The following is a 16,066-nucleotide window of genomic DNA, read 5'->3' as shown; positions in this document are numbered from 1 at the left end:
TGCAGACCTGGAACTGCCCCTCAGCCGTCCTGGGCTCAGTCAGGTGTCCCTTCTCTGAGAGCAGCTGGTGGGTGGCTGGGGCCAGATGGCCCGCTGACCAAACATCCTCGTGGGGGAGAGCCCGCCCCGGCCACTCATCCCCGCACGTGGTCACTTCCTCCCTGGATGGCGGATGCAATCGAAGCTCACTCCTGGTAGGACCCAACCCTTTCCTCCGGTCATTTGCCCTAGGCTTCTGGGCCTAGGCTGTGAGCATACTGGCTCTTCCCATGTGGATAACACCGCGTGCTGCTAGGACCTCCTTCCGGGTCAGTTCCTTCCCCAGCCTCCTGAGTGACAAGGCGAAGCCCACGGCTTCCTGTCCCCTCTGCCCTCGGGGTCTCAGGAGCTTCACAGACAACCGCTTATGAACTGAGTCTGAGTCCCGCCTTCCTGAAGGCTTGTGAACTGAGTCTGAGTCTCGCATTCCTGAAGGCTGTTTTCATATGCAGAGATATATGTTCGTTCATGTCACAGAAGGCCAGAACAGCTTCTCTCATTACCACCCCTATTCCTGAAAGGGATTTGGGATTCACAGAAGCACGATTGGAGATTCCCTTCACATTACAAACACACACACACACACACACACACACACACAGCGCCAAGTGAACTGCGGCCGTCTGTGCCCCCTTATGCACTAGAACTGAAGGCCCCTGGAGGGCCAGTGCCTCCCCCACATGTGTCTGCATTCCCAGAATTCGGTGGTTGCCAAGAGTGACCATTAAGTAATTGTGTGTTGAGTCATTTTGCTCATGACACATTGTTATAGATGGCCACCCATTTGGAGTATTAATTTTTTTTAATGTTTCTTTGTTTTTGAGAGAGAGAGAGAGTGTGTGTGAGTGGGGGAAGGGCAGAGAGAGAGGGAGACACAGAATCCGAAGCAGGCTCCAGGCGCTGAGCTGTCAGCACAGAGCCCGATGCGGGGCTCGAACTCACAAGCTGTGAGATCATGACCTGAGCTTAACCGACTGAGCCACCGAGGCGCCCCAACAAAACACCTTTTGAAAAATAAAGCAAAAAACAAACCCCATGCTATTTAGTTTTTTTTAATGTTTATTTTTGAGAGAGAGAGAGACAGAGTGCCAGCAGGGGAGGGGCAGAGAGAGAGGGAGACACAGAGTCCGAAGCAGGCTCCAGGCTCTGAGCTGTCAGCACAGAGCCCAATGCAGGGCTTGAACTCACGAACCCAGAGATCATAACCTGAGTGGAAGCCAGATGCTTAACCGAATGAGCCACCCAGGCGCCCTAGACAACCCCACACTCTCCTAACAGAACTAAGTCCAGTTCCTCTTCAGGAGACACTCAGCAGGATGCACAGCATGCAGCCAACTAACCCTCAGTGTCCAGCTCCTGGTCTCGGGCTTCAAAGCGTCCTTAAAGGTGTACCTGATTGTTGCTGCCCCCACTACTCAGCTGTAAGGGGTAGATCACTGCCTGGACACGCTGAGGCTTATGCAGGCTTAAATCCCCATTCAGGCTTGAGAGGGAGAAGCCCCGAGAATGACCCGAGCCTGCCTGTCCGCTGGCCAGATGTCCTCCGTCCAAGCTTGGATGTCCTGTCTGAAGACCATCCCCTGATGACTGGTGGCCTGGGGAAAGCGCAGCTCATCTTCTCTTTGCTCACAGCAGCCTTCTCCATGGCAGCCTCCCTGGACGTGCACGCCCTGTTCAAGAAATAGCTGAAGGTGATGGGCGTGGTGGGGGGAAGTCACAACCAGGATACCCGAGCTTGTCAGGTGGAAGGGGAAGCGCCAAATTGGAGGGAGCAGGAAAGGAAAGAAGTGTGATGAGGTTATGAAATAACCCGCCCTGCCTGTTGTGAGGAGGAAATGCACTGCCTTTCTCTCCGGAATCCTTTATGAGGCCCCTGCCGCTAATGCAGAAGAAAAAAGTAATCTCAGTCTGACCCAGTGATTCCCAAACCAGTCTGCACATTAGATCACCTGTGATCATAAAAACTCCCAAAGCCCAGACCTCACCCCTGCTGGTTAAAGCACCGTCCCTGGAACCAGAACCCGGAGCAGTAACACTAAAAGACGTGTGGACGCATTTGAGAACCTCGAGTAGACTGGTGGTTCTGGATTTGGCATCATCAAAATCCTCTCCCTGGAGGGCTTAAAACAACCCCCCCGGGCCCCTCCCCAGGATTTCTGATTCTCCAGGGCAAGGGATGGAGCCTGAGAATTTGTATTTTTACCAAGTTCTCAAGCGATGCTGATGCTACTGGTCCATGGACCACACTTTGAAAACCACTGATGGAGCTATTTAGAAACGGAGTCGGTAGTTAAAGCTGCCTTGGGGGAAAACTGGTCTTTCGGACTCCTCTTTTCTGTGAAAGATGGAATTTCACCATCTGTGGGTTGGGGGAGGGATTCCCCTCCATCGAGTCCTCGCAGACTGCTGGCATCGGAGGCTTATGTCTACAGGTGTTGGTTGACTTGGGATCTATCCTGGGCTCACTCGGAGCCTGGTGGTCCTTCAGCTCTCCCGACCCCTACAAACCCTACTAGACCGGACTCTGCTTCTGCTTGTGGAGTATCGCTTGGACCCCACTGCACTGGCCCCACGGCCAGCCCACAGAGGGCGAGGAACGCAAGGTCAGAGCCTCTCTTTGCCTGACCTTGTTGCTCTGCCCTTTTAGCTCTGCCACAAAAGGGAGGGGGGCAAGGCCCCTGTGCATCAAGGTCCCCACAAGCTTTGAGTCCTGGAGGGGAGGGGGAAGAACACGCCCGGGTCATAAAGAACCACTAGACTAGACTGAGGCACCGGGGCTCTCAGATGGACGGCCCACAGAAGCCGGAGCTGGGGCCCTCTCAAGTGTGACCTCTGTTATCACCCACGGCAGCTGTGCCTCAGCTCTACCGTCTTTTCTGGTCCAACTCCCTCGTTAGAATTGGCTCTACTTCTGACTCCCAGGTTCTGTAACATATTCCTGCATCATCTCTGGCAAGTGCCTCTTGCCTGACCATCAGCCCCGTGAGTGGTCTGAGGGGCACATGCGCCAAAATCAGCTGGGCTGTGCGTTGAGCAACGGGCTGTCAGACGATACCCCAGACCTACTGACCCAGACGCTCTAGGGATGGGTTGGAAGAGCCTGCATGTTTATGGGCACCCCAGATGGTTCTTCCGTACGCTAAACGTGAGGATGTCTGAACTGGGTGACTAGCTTCTGAGGACAGAAGCTGTGTGTCGTAGACAAGTGTATCTTCATCCTCTGGCACAGAACACACAGAGTCACCACGCAGAGGGCTGGATTCCAGAGTAGGGGTGGGGAGGGGATGATCATAGGTATGGTGACAGGGTGCTTGCAAATTGCGTGTGTGTGCATGTGTGTGTGTGTGTGTACAGTTGTATGTGCAGGTGTGTGTGCATGCGAGCGTGTATGTGTGCAGGTATATGTGTGCATGTGTGTATACAGATGTGTGTGAGGGCGTGTGTGTGTGTGTGTACAGTTGTATAGCAGGTGTGTGTGCATGCGAGCGTGTGTGTGTGTGTGTGTGTGTGTGCAGGTGTATGTGTGCATGTGTGTATACAGATGTGTGTGAGGGCACGTGTGTGTGCGCGCGCGCCCATCCTGCCAACACTATGAATTCTCCACCTTTGGAAGAGACCCCTGCTTTTGTTTTATGCTCACCGGAAGTGACAGTGATGCTTCAGACACTAGAGTGACAGTCTGAGACACAGGGAGACTGAGACCCACTGAGGGAACAGCCGGGTTCTTCCCTTTCAGGTGTCCTGGTTCTCGCTGGTGGAGCGAACGAGGGGACTGAGCTGTTTTACTGGTTCCTTCTCTGCCTGAGACTCTGCGGTTGTGTTCACATAAGCCAAAAGCACGCATTACGTATCTCTTCTGTAAGCACATGCAAATGTGTGTTGAAGGAATACCTTCAACACAGGTGGCAAGTCACCGTCTGCAACGAAGCTTCAATAATAATGAAAAATTGCTGTCGTGTGGATAGCGCTTCTCACGCTCCAGGCCCTTTTCCAAACCTTTACATACGTTACTCATCTAAACCTCCGGTTTTAAAACATTTCCCACCGGACAGAAGCACAGGCACAAAGACCTAAAGACGTTCGCCCAAAGTCACTGAGGCAGACGTGGAAGCAGGGGCTGAATCCCAGACAGCTCCAGAATCCACCTTGGCTCCCTGAGCATACATTCCAGAAGGCTCCAGGGGTGATAACGATAGTCCTCCTTAGTCAGGCCCTCTTTCCTGAACATGCATCACCATCCTCTCGAGTCAAGTCAAACTGGATGATCGGGGACGAACGTCTCTGGAGACAGAAGCCACCTTACACACTATGGCATGTTTCTTCAAGCACTTTTTGCATCCACGAGGAACACCAATTGGATAGACTGAGATAACTTTCTTTTAATTTTTTTTTAAATTTGTAATGTTTATTTCTTATTTTTGAGAAAGGCAGAGACAGAACCTGAGTGGGGGAGGGGCAGAGAGAGGGAGACACAGAACTCAAAGCAGGCTCCAGGCTCCTGCTGTCAGCACAGAGCCTGACACCGGGCTGGAACTCACCGAACTGTGAGATCATGACCTGAGCTCAAGTCGGACGCTCAACCGACTGAGCCACCCAGGTGCCCCGAGATAATTTCCTTTTTATTTGAAAACCACCAAAAAACCTTCACAATTCATATTGAATTTGCTTCTTCTTGTACTTTATACCATGTTGAACCCAGGTGGGATTTTGATATTATAAGTCACTGTCAATTTTATAGTTAAATCAACACCCAAAGTGCAGACTTTACTACCGAGTCAGGGTTAGGCGAAGTATTATAATATGTAACTGTATTTCAGGATTGTAAAATTTCTACTTAAAGTAGTATAACCAACATAACATTAAATTATGTCATAATCATTCTGCAATGCACACAAAATTTGGGGGCATCCCACTGATAATGATGGATAGTTTCAATAATTTGTACCTTTTCTAACAAAACGAGAGAGTCCATGTTGCTTGTTAAAATGCATAGTGATTTACAATAGTCAAAACTACATTTGGCAGCAAGTTATGTTAAAGACAAGAGAGGTAGGAAATATTTTCTTGATTAGATAATGGTTGGTTGAAATTCCTTCCAGCTTTTGTGAAACAAAAGTTAGCAATTGAAACCATATCAGGTGATGCATCAATTTTCCATAAACAGAAGACTGTGCAACCCTACCTTATTGAAAAACCTTTATGCGCAGCTAGATTTAATCTCTCAATTTGAGAAGCAGTGCCATGAAATAAGATGTTTGCATGCAAAATCTCCAGATTTCCAATGGAAATATAAAACAAAGAAAAGCTCTGTTCCCTTGGGGATGGCACCTATCTTGGATTCGTTTTTTCTCTGATGTTCTTGCACGGTTTTATCAGTGGCTTCGGGGAAGTAAAACAGCAGTTTGCTTCCTTAAGAACAAAGGCTCAGAGAATTTTTTCTAAAAAAGATAATATATTAAAAGTACTTTCCCAACTATTCTTTTTATTTGTTGTGGATTTCCTGAGGAGCAATCATTGTTTCAAATAATTTGTCTTTTAATGATTTTCACATTTAATCTGGCAACGAAATATGATTTGAGCTGATGCTTTGTTTTCTAATATTTGCTTTTCCTAAGTCACACATGGAAATGGTTTTTGAATAGGCAAGCTGTAACTATATGAAATTGAAAAGAGCATGTTTAAAAAACATACAGAACAAACTACATTTCCCATAAGTTACTTTGTCCTCTCCCCTGCCAAAAAAGGGCATCTTTTGTGGCATCTTTAAATTTATTTGTTAATAAAGTATTTATCACAGGATATGTGCCTGATAAGTGAGTGAATGACAAATAGGACATAGCCGCCTGGTCAAGGCCCTGCAGCGTTGTTGTGCATAAGGGGTGTATAACACAAACACGATGCACGGGGAGAGAAAACACACCCCTTCCAGTGAGTGCACCCTACTGGCTATGTGGCAACCACGTTTGTTTCTTCTTTTTGTCTCTACAACAAGACAGTTATTTCACACTCTGTGATATAGTTATCTACTGATTTCTGTTTTCCATTGTCAGATGTTGGAAAGTTTCACCTACTTACTTAAAGGACTGCCACAAAAATGACAAGAGTGTTTCACAGTCTGTTTCTATAAAGCCACCATACTTATCTGCATCTTACCAGGCAATCTTAGGTAAAGTAGGCATAATTTCTTACTGCAACAAGTTAGTTATCTGAAGCCATAGAAGTATGATGTGCCTTGATTGTTTTCTCTAAATACTCTTTCCCATGTAAGGGAATCAGAAATTCTTGGAGAAATCCCCAGTGCAAGATCTGATTCCTGCACCCATACACTTACAGGGTAAGACTGGATCATCTTGAAATTGTGTCAAAGGACACAGAGCATTTGAAGAGGCTTCCCTAGCTGGAGGGAGGAACATTTCAGCATCAAAATCATTGATATTCTAAAACAAGTAAATAAAATAAGCCATTGGAAAATGTTAAGCACATATGCAAGACAAATATAAACAGCAATAGAAAAGTCTGAGGTCAAAATAATTCATGGTGCAGGTAAGTGACGAGACAGGCGTCATTTTAAGTTGTGAGAGTACCATTCACAAAAGGATATATCAATCAATCAATTTACGTGACAAATGCTATTATCTGTCTGGATATTTAAGTTAAAAATAGAGATAGAAAATATGACAAAACCATAATGGCAGAAGAAATGAAAGTTCACTCAGCCTTTGTTTAAGCAAGTAGACAAATGTTTTAAGATTATAAGAAATATTATTCATGCAAAGAATTACAATTATTTGAAAGATATATTTCTAACTTTTTACCTTTTAAACAGAAAGTATCATTTTGTTTCCAGTGCCCATGAATAGTTTTTAGAAAATTATTTCATTTTAAGCCACCTGTCAAGTGTCAGCATATTTGGAAAAACACACTGTCATCAGTAAAATAAAATTAGAGATAATGGTAAAGATTTAGGTAAAGAATTGTTCCAATTAGAACTTTATAATGGCCTTCTAAATAACTTCTGTGGCCAAAGGGAAATATATAAAAAAATAAGTGAAAATTAAAATGTTTGTTTGCTTTAATAGACCTTATTTTTCAGAGTATTTTTCAGAGATTTTCCAGGGCACAGCAAAACTGAGCAGAAAGTACAGAGACCCAGTGACTCAAGGGATGTCACCTGGACATGATCCGAACCCACCCCTCCCAATCCTCTCCCTCCTTCCTCAGTATCGGCTTCATCTTGAGGCAAGCTCTTCTCACTGGGTGGCATTATGGTAAGGAAAAACAACCCTTAAGGAAAGCAGGAACATTCCTTTTAGAGAAAAATCTGTTGGACAGAACACCCTGATGAGCCTTTGTGAATGTGGAAGGACAACCCAGGGCCATGTCCGGCTGGGCTACAAGTAGAGGAATCAGATATTTTATCATGCACTCCAGGACACTTTGGAGGAGAAGAGCAGATACTATTAATAATTTCCCTGGGGCAACACGCATAACCTGGCATTGTTCCCTGTAAACCTAAGCACATGCTCCCCTTCTGAAGAAATGAAGCCAAGAGACAGCTACACTGTTGTGTTTTAAAACACATGCACACACACACACATACACACACACACACACAAAATGAGGGCCGAATTGTAAATGACTGACCATAGCAAATGTTGGTGAAGACGTGGGACGACTGAAATTCTCATCCATGGCTGGAGGAAGTATGAGATGGTACTGACGCGTATTTACCAGAAAGCATGAAACCCAAAGACTTGTACATGACGTTCATAGGGGCTTAGTTTGTAATACCAAAACCGAGAAGCAACCCAAATCCATCAGCAGATAAATGGATAGACTGTGAAGTGGAATACAATGGGACACTGGTCAGCAATAAAGACAAATCACGATCAGTGTACACAACAATGTGGGTAAGTCTCAAAATTATCACACTGAGTGAAAGAGACAGGCAAAAAAAAAAAAAAAAGAGAGAGAGAGAGAACGTTGTAAGATTCTACTTACGTTGGGGCGCCTGGGTGGCTCAGTCGGTTAAGCATCCGACTTCGGCTCAGGTCATGATCTCGCGGCCCGTGGTTTCGAGCCCCACGTCAGGCTCTGTGCTGACAGCTCAGAGCCTGGAGCTTGTTTCAGATTCTGTGTCTCCCTCTTTCTCTGACCCTCCCCTGTTCATGCTCTCTGTCTCAAAAATAAATAAATGGTAAAAAAAATTAAAAAAAAAAAAGATTCTACTTACGTAATATCTAGAAAGTAGAAGCTAATTTACATAGAAAGAAAGCAGATCAGCCATTGCCTGGGGATGGGATGGAGAAGAAATGGATTAAACAGGCCACAAGGAAGTTTTAGGGGGTGATGAAAATGTTTGAGAGATGATGGTTTCATGGGGGTATATATGTCAAACCTGATGAAATTATACACTTTAGATATTATACACTTTATATATTGTAGTTTGGGGCACGCGGGTGGTTCAGTCAGTTACGCATCCAACTCTTGACTTCGGCCCAGATTATGATCTCATGGTTCATGAGTTTGAGCCCCACATCGGGCTCTGCACTGACAGTGCAGAGCCTCCTTGGGATTCTCTCTCTCTCTCTCTCTCTCTCTCTGCCCCTCCCCCACTCATACTGTCCCCCTCTCTCTCTCAAAATAAATAAATTAAAAAAATAAAGTTGAAAAAAATTTAAAAAATAAATATTTGCAGTTTTGTGCATTTCAAGTATAACTCAAAAACGTTGGAAAACTTTCTTAAAAATAAAAATAAGTTTTTTTGAAGGGGGGTTTGGAATAGTAGGATGAAAGGAGATTGACAGGAGTGGTGAAAGTCAAGAAGAAGTGGAGTTTGGGGCCAACAGGAGACCCCTCAGTGCACATTCCCCATTAGGGTTGGGGCCCCAGGAGAAGGGGACCAGCAGGCCTTTAGATGAATGAAGTCTGACAGTCTACTCTATCTGCTGTGCTACCCTCTGATGTAACCCCCACACTTACTTCCTGAATCTTGAATAAGGACGGTACATGGCCTTGGATGAGCGCTACATAGAGGAAATGAAGGAGCTGAACCTTTCTGGGTGGATCTAGGATAACAAGAAGGGACAGCTGAACTATGCAAGATGGGAGAAAGATCAAGGATTCACTGGAAGCAGAAAACCAGTCTGGGATGACCCGGTGAAATGTCTGACTTTCAAGAATCCCCATTGGGATTTGAAACTTGGCTCAAGGCCCCATTCTGCAGAGAATGGGGGATTGCAGATACTGTCATGTAACTCTCCAAGGATGCTACCACCCACTGATGGCTGAGTTACATGACTGTGTCAAAGGGCAGCAGTTACATCAGCCCAGCTGAGCACCACATTCTGGGGCCATGGCTCCTCAAAACAGTTATCACTGGAGGCCATGGTCAGAGACCCAAGGTCATCGGCCTGCTTATTAGTCAGCAGTTTCAAAGGTAAATGATTCTGGGGAAGGGAGAGGTAGTGGAAGGTAAGAAGGGAATGCAGTTTTCAATTTTCAATTTCAACACCCTCGATATTGGCAATGGAGACACGGGTGATGAGCAAGATACCCGATTCCTCTATGCCCAGAGCTGAGAGGCCAGTAGAAATGCAGACTTGAAATCAGGAAGAGAGATGCATGTTAAAATAAAGAGGGGAAGGAATTCTGATGAGAATTAAAAATAACTGAACCGTACGGGACTTCCCTGGGAAGTGAAGCTAGGGAAAGATTTGAAAATGAACAGGGAATAATGTCCCCCCCCAAACCTTCAGGCCTTACCAGGCCTCCCCCATTTCCCCAGTCAACAAAGTTCAGCCAGGCTGCTGACAGCTACTCTGTGCTTTGGCCAACCTGGATGCTGTCCTGAACATCGGTGTGAAAAAGCAATGTCTCCTATTGGTGTGACCTCCACAGTAGACGTGTCACTCTCTACCACAGTAGGTTCCTGTGTTCCCAACGTGGTGACATACCAGGCATTGGCAGTCCACTGGAACATTTTAAATCAGACCCTGCCTCCCTGGGAATCATGACATGGGATGGCACAGAAAGACCACAGATGGTCATAGATAGTGACAGTGGGCATCCCATCAGCCTCCACACTTATTCATGGAATTCTGTGGCCTCTTCTACTCCACATTCAGCTGTGGATGCCACCATCTGGAGCATTTTTGTCCGGTTCTCTGAATGAGTCTACTGTTCTGCCACACAGCAGTTTGTGGTAGACTGTGACACGGGCTCCCCATTGGTTATGCATCCCCGTACTCTCGCCCCTGAATGACCCATTCCCACATTGATCCTGAGCTTGGCCATGTGACTTTAGCCAGAGTGAGCAAGCAGGGGTTGATAAGCATTTGCCCAATGAGTCTTGTCCTTCCAGAATGATCCTTCTTGGAACCCACCATTCTGTAGGGAAGTTCTGGCTCTCCTGCTGTGAGAGAGAAGCCACGTGAAGAAGAACTAAGGCACGTCAACCCACAATTAGCACCAAAGCCTTTCGGAACCTTCTACCCCAGCCCAATCACCAGCTGGATGAACCCACAGGAGTGGGCCCAGCAGATACCAACAAGGAGCGGAGAAACCACCTCACTGAGCCCAGCCAAACTCACGGGACCATGAGAGAGAATACATTGTAATTGTTTTAGACTTAAAAATATTGAAGTGCTTGCCTCACAGCAATATTTACCATATAGATGTGAGCCTCAGGCCTTTTTTTCCCAGCAACCACTCCAAACACAGACGCTTCTACAGTGTAGTAACATTTGTTCTGTTCATAGGATGGTCTCTCTGGGCTTCAATTTCCCTCAAGAGAAGTGTTTTGTTTCATTCTCAGAAGAGAACTTAGAAGGATTCAGAACCCTCCTCTTGTAAAGTGGTAGATGAGTGTCTTGTGACAAGTACAGTGATAAAGCAGGGTGGCGTTTTTAAAATACTGTATTTAGACAACGAATTGGCATATTATGTATAAAGAGAGAGAGCCTGTGTTTATTTCTACAGAGCCATTTCCCACCCCACCCCCCCATAAACACAGTAGACAAGATGGAGAAGAGCAGAGGAGGGGAGAAATGCCCTGGGGAAACAGTCTAATCTCTGATGTTCACCCAGGAGCCAGCCTGTCTTCCAAGTGACTCCTGGAAGTCCTTTAAGCTCAGCAGGTATCTTGGAGACTGCTTTGGAAAGTCATAGAAGTGCCGTATGTCCTATTTTCTGAACCCTGTGAGCAAAGGCAGGGCCAGTTTCACACCCTCATCCTCCACTGAATGAAGTCCTCTCTCAGGTGGGCTGTGTGCTTCTTGCTCAGCTCATACCTGCAGCTGTGTGTATCCAACACCTGGCTGATCTACGCCATCTCATTGGGCTCCATGGAGCTCATGAACTTCATGCTCCATGTAAAGCATAGAGAGTGCGCTTGACTTCCTGACTTGCTTTCTTGTTTGTATCACTACCTTGGCTTCCCATTACCTGAGGTCTCCTCTTACGCTCTGCTCTCAGCCTCATGCCAGTTCTTTCTAGCTGACCTGAATCACACGTGTCTGCAGATGAAGGACCGCCCCATGGTCCCTGCCACCATGGCTGCTCCCATGATCACACTGCAAGGCAAATTCTGCTAACCTCCCACTTGTCCAAGTTGCCCAAGATGAAGGGAATTTCCTTTGGAGGATACACCCTGGGGCAAGGTGGTTCACTGGGGGCTCCACCAACGGTTGCTAGTATGGGTAGAGGAGGGCCAGGCTTGTGGGCTTGCCAGAGTGGTCTTTCTCTCCATGCCAGGTAGGAGACTGACAGGCATTTGGCTGTGCTACTGGCTTTTGTCCTAATTCCTGGTCCTCCTCAGACAGGTGATTTTCAGTGCTACTGCTCTAACTGTTCTCACAGTAGGAATTAAAAGGTAGGAATGGCAGGCTTGCTGAATCTCCACTTTGGGCTGGAGTTTGTAAGGTTCCTATGCTATGCCTCACAGAATAGAGGAGGGCAGCTGTTGGTGGGATAAGCTGAAGGAGAGGGCTTCAGGATAATAACAAAGCTCTCCAGCTTGGATCTCATGTAACCCAGGAACACATACACAGCCATCACTCTGCCATCCTTCTGGCCCATTAGAGGTCCTGGATCCCCACCCACGTGTAGCCAATGGACACCTCCAACTCAGTCTGCCCAGACTAATATGGTTATGATGCCTTCTAGAGCAAGTTTCTGAGTTAATCAAAGCCCCTCTCTAATGGCAGATACTTGCCAATTTTAATTCTTTAATTAAAATTTTCTTGCCATGGGAAGCTTCAGAGTAAGGTGCTCTTCTGACAGATGCAGCATCACCCAGGCTGGCAAGTGATGTCCTCAAGTGGAAGTAATCAAAACACCTCCCTTGCCATAGTACCTGGACGATTCTCAACTGGAAATGAGGCTCCTTTGCAGGAGCAAAAAATAACTAAATACAAATGGGTAGTCTCTTCAACATCCTTCAGTATCAACTGATTCAAACCATGTACTATTTCTTTATTGGCTTCATTCCTCCCCCAAATGATTCGATGAAAAGTCGGATCTTTTCATTGAATAACCATAGAAATAGAGGTGCTGATGATAGCCATGGCTCAGGAGTGAAGGGATTAAATGACTCCCATTGTTTCAGAAAGCAGAATTTTCACAGTACTGATTTTACAGGAGTGCAGATTTAAATATCCAAGGATACTAAGTAGAGTAATACCAGCTTCTTCAGGAGATAACACAAAATATCAGAATAACACATGAGAAGTCTGTTATTCACTCACATCAAGTCCATTTGGCAATCAAGTTAGGAAGGGAGTGGGAGGGAAGTTTTGCTCCATGCTGTCATTCAGGGAGCCAGGACCCCTCCATCTTCTGATTCCACCATCCTCTAGAGACTCAGAGCCCTCTCCACTCAGTCAGGAGACTGCAGGAAAAGAATGAGTGGTTTTTATGAGCCAGGCTGGGAAGCAGGATGCATCACTTCCAACCACATTCCTTTAGTTAGAACTTGGTAATATGGTCCCAGTCAACTGAAAGGAAGGCTGGGGAATATAGTCTTGAAGTAGGTGAGAAGATAAAGAATGGGTTTGGTGAACATCTAGCCAATTTCCAGTCTACCAAGATAGGGACAGCAGGAGCCGACCAAAGTCTTTTCTTCTTCTTACATTAGCTATTTTGTTTTAAAAGAATAATGTGGTTCAGGGGCACCTGGGTGGCTCAGCTGGTTAAGCATTCTATTCTTGATTTCAGCTCAAGGGGTGGAATCCCTCCATGGTGGGCACGGAGCCTGCTTGGGATTCTCTCTCTCCCTCTGCCCCTCTCCCCTGCTCACACTCTCTTTCTCTCTGAAATAAAAAATAAAAAAAGGTTAATGTGCTTTAGCCACTGGTTGTGTTTTTCAGCATACTCTCATCTAAACTATAATTAGTCAAACTTTCCCCTGAGAAAATACTTGAAGCTCATATATCTGATAAGGACCCTTATCATGAATATATTAATAACTCCTAAAATCAATAAGAAAAAAAAAGAAAAACAATTCATTCATTTTAATGTTCCAAAGATTGGAAAAGGTATTTCTTCTTCATAGAAGATTTCTTCTTCATAGAAGAAGATATCACAATAGTTAACACGCATATGAAAAGGTGCCCAACATCATTTCTTATCAGGAAAATCCAAATTAAAACCAAAATGAGATCTACTAGAGAGCCAACAAAATGGCTAAAGTTAAATTTTAAATTCTTATTTTTCAAAAACTGGAAATTCCAACTTTGGAGAGAAAGTGCAGCGATTGGAACTGTCAGATGTATTGGCAGGATCATAAAGCATTACAACCATTTTAGGAAACTTTTTGGCAATTTCCACCAAACATATATGTAAACTGTAACCCAGCAATTTCTAGCTTAGGAATTTAGTGGATTCCAATTCCAAAAGAATCAAGGATGTGTATCCACCAAGAGTCTTGTATCTGGTTTTCATAGACTATATTTATAACAGCAAATAATTGGGATTTTTTTTAAATGTCCATGAGTAAGGGAAAAATAACTAAATGCGGTCTTCAATACCTACACTAAAGATTTGGTGTTTCAATTGCATATAAATGTATTTTAAGTTTATTCATTTATTTTGAGAGAGAGTGTGTGTATACATGCACATACATGAGTGGGGGAGGTGCAGAGAGAGAGAGAGAGAGAGAGAGGATTCCAAGCAGGCTCTGTGCTGTCAGGGCAGAGCCCGATGTGGGGCTCAAACTCATGAACCATGAGATCATGACCTGAACTGAAATTAAGAGTTGGGCGCTTAACTGACTGAGCCCCACAGGCACCTTTTAATTGTATGTAAATGTTTTTAAATCTGAACTTTTTAAAGTGAGGTTTGTTGAAGAATAGTTTACATACAGTAAATATTCTTTTTGTTCAGTTCAGTTCCATGAGTTTTGACAAATGTATACGATGCTATAATCATGATATGATATTTCTCCATCACTCCAAAAAGGTTCCTTGTGACTTTTTGTAATCAATTTCCTCCTTCCATACCCCTACATCCACTGATCTGATTTCTGTTCCCATGGTTTTTGGTTTTCAAGGATGTCATATAAATGGAATCATGTAGACTTTTGTGTTGAGCTTTTGTCACTCAGCATAATGCTTTTCGGATCCATTAATTATGCACATACCAGTAATTCATTCCTTTTTCTTGTTGAGTAGTATTCCACTGCGTGGAGTTAGCACACTTTGTTTATTCGCTCACCAACTGATAGATATTAGACTTGTTGGGTCAATTTTGAATAAAACCGCTATAAACATTACCTATAAGGGTCATGTGGACATGTATTTTTATTTCTCTTGGATAAGTACTTAGGAATAAGATTACTGGGTCATAAATCAAGAAGGCATTGAACTTTGTAAGAAACTTCCAAACTGTTTTCCAAAATGGCTATAGTATTTTTTATTGCCACCAGCAATGAATGAGCATTCTAGTTGCTCTACATCTCCATGCAGCACTTGGTATTATCAGTTTATTTTAATTGTAGCCATCCCAAATGATGTGTAGTATCATTTTGATCTCAATTTTTCTTTACCTAAAACTAATGATATTGAAGATCATGCATCTGTTTAGTTGCCATCCGTAAACCTTTTCTCCTGAAGTGACTGTTCAGGTCTTCTGCTCATTATTTATTGGGTTGGTTGATTTCTAGCAAGCAATATATGAACATTATATATTTATAATGCAAGCCCTTTTTCAATTACATGCTTTGCAAATAATATCTCCCAATCTGTAGCTTGTCTTTTCATTTTCTTAAGTGTCTTTTAAAAAACAAAGGATTCCAATTTCAATGATGTTGAATGTATCACTTTTTCTTTTATGATTTATGTTTTCTGCCTCCTAAGAAATATTTGCTTAACCGAAAGTCACACAAATTCCATCTATGTTTTCTCTTGGAAGTGTTAAAATTTTAGGTGTGTGCCTTTATCAGTTTATTACCTTTCACCTCCAAATTAATTCTTTTTGCCTGCTCACTGAAAACAGATCTGGGCCCATTAAATATTTTTTCCTTTTCCTACTGTCATTGAAGCCTTGTCAATAGAAGGTACTAGAGAGACTGCAGGAGGAAAGGAGTTTTGTTTTCTGGTTTTAGAGTGCTCATACCACAGGCTCCTGTAATACCCACAGCTTCTCCAGAGCTGGCTGCTCTAGGGCACTTCCGTCAGAGTCAGCAGACTGGTGACCACGCAATGACATCCCCTGGCAGCCCTGAGGGCAGCTGTGTAGGCCAGTGTTTCTGGTAAGACACTTTGCTATGAACAAGTTCCAGAGGGCAGCTCTCCAGCATGCTCCACCAGCACAGCACCACAGTGATTCTTTGCCATTCAAAGACCCACAGCCATGCCCTGTCTAACAAAGTCTAGATCTCAGCCCTGGGGATCATGGTTTCTCTTAATAACTGCTATGACTCTATTCTTCAGAGTTGTTATTTTTTACAAACCAATTCATTGTTATTTTAATCCCTGAATATAAAATCATTCTTTATATTAACTTTTCATGTTTTGGTATGGTATGAGAT

Source organism: Puma concolor, chromosome A2 (assembly GCF_028749965.1).
Source record: "Puma concolor isolate L17-30 chromosome A2, mPumCon1.1.hap2, whole genome shotgun sequence".
Taxonomy (NCBI): Eukaryota; Metazoa; Chordata; class Mammalia; order Carnivora; family Felidae; genus Puma; species Puma concolor.
The sequence above is the reverse complement of the archived record's forward strand: the minus strand, read 5'-3'. Positions refer to the sequence as shown.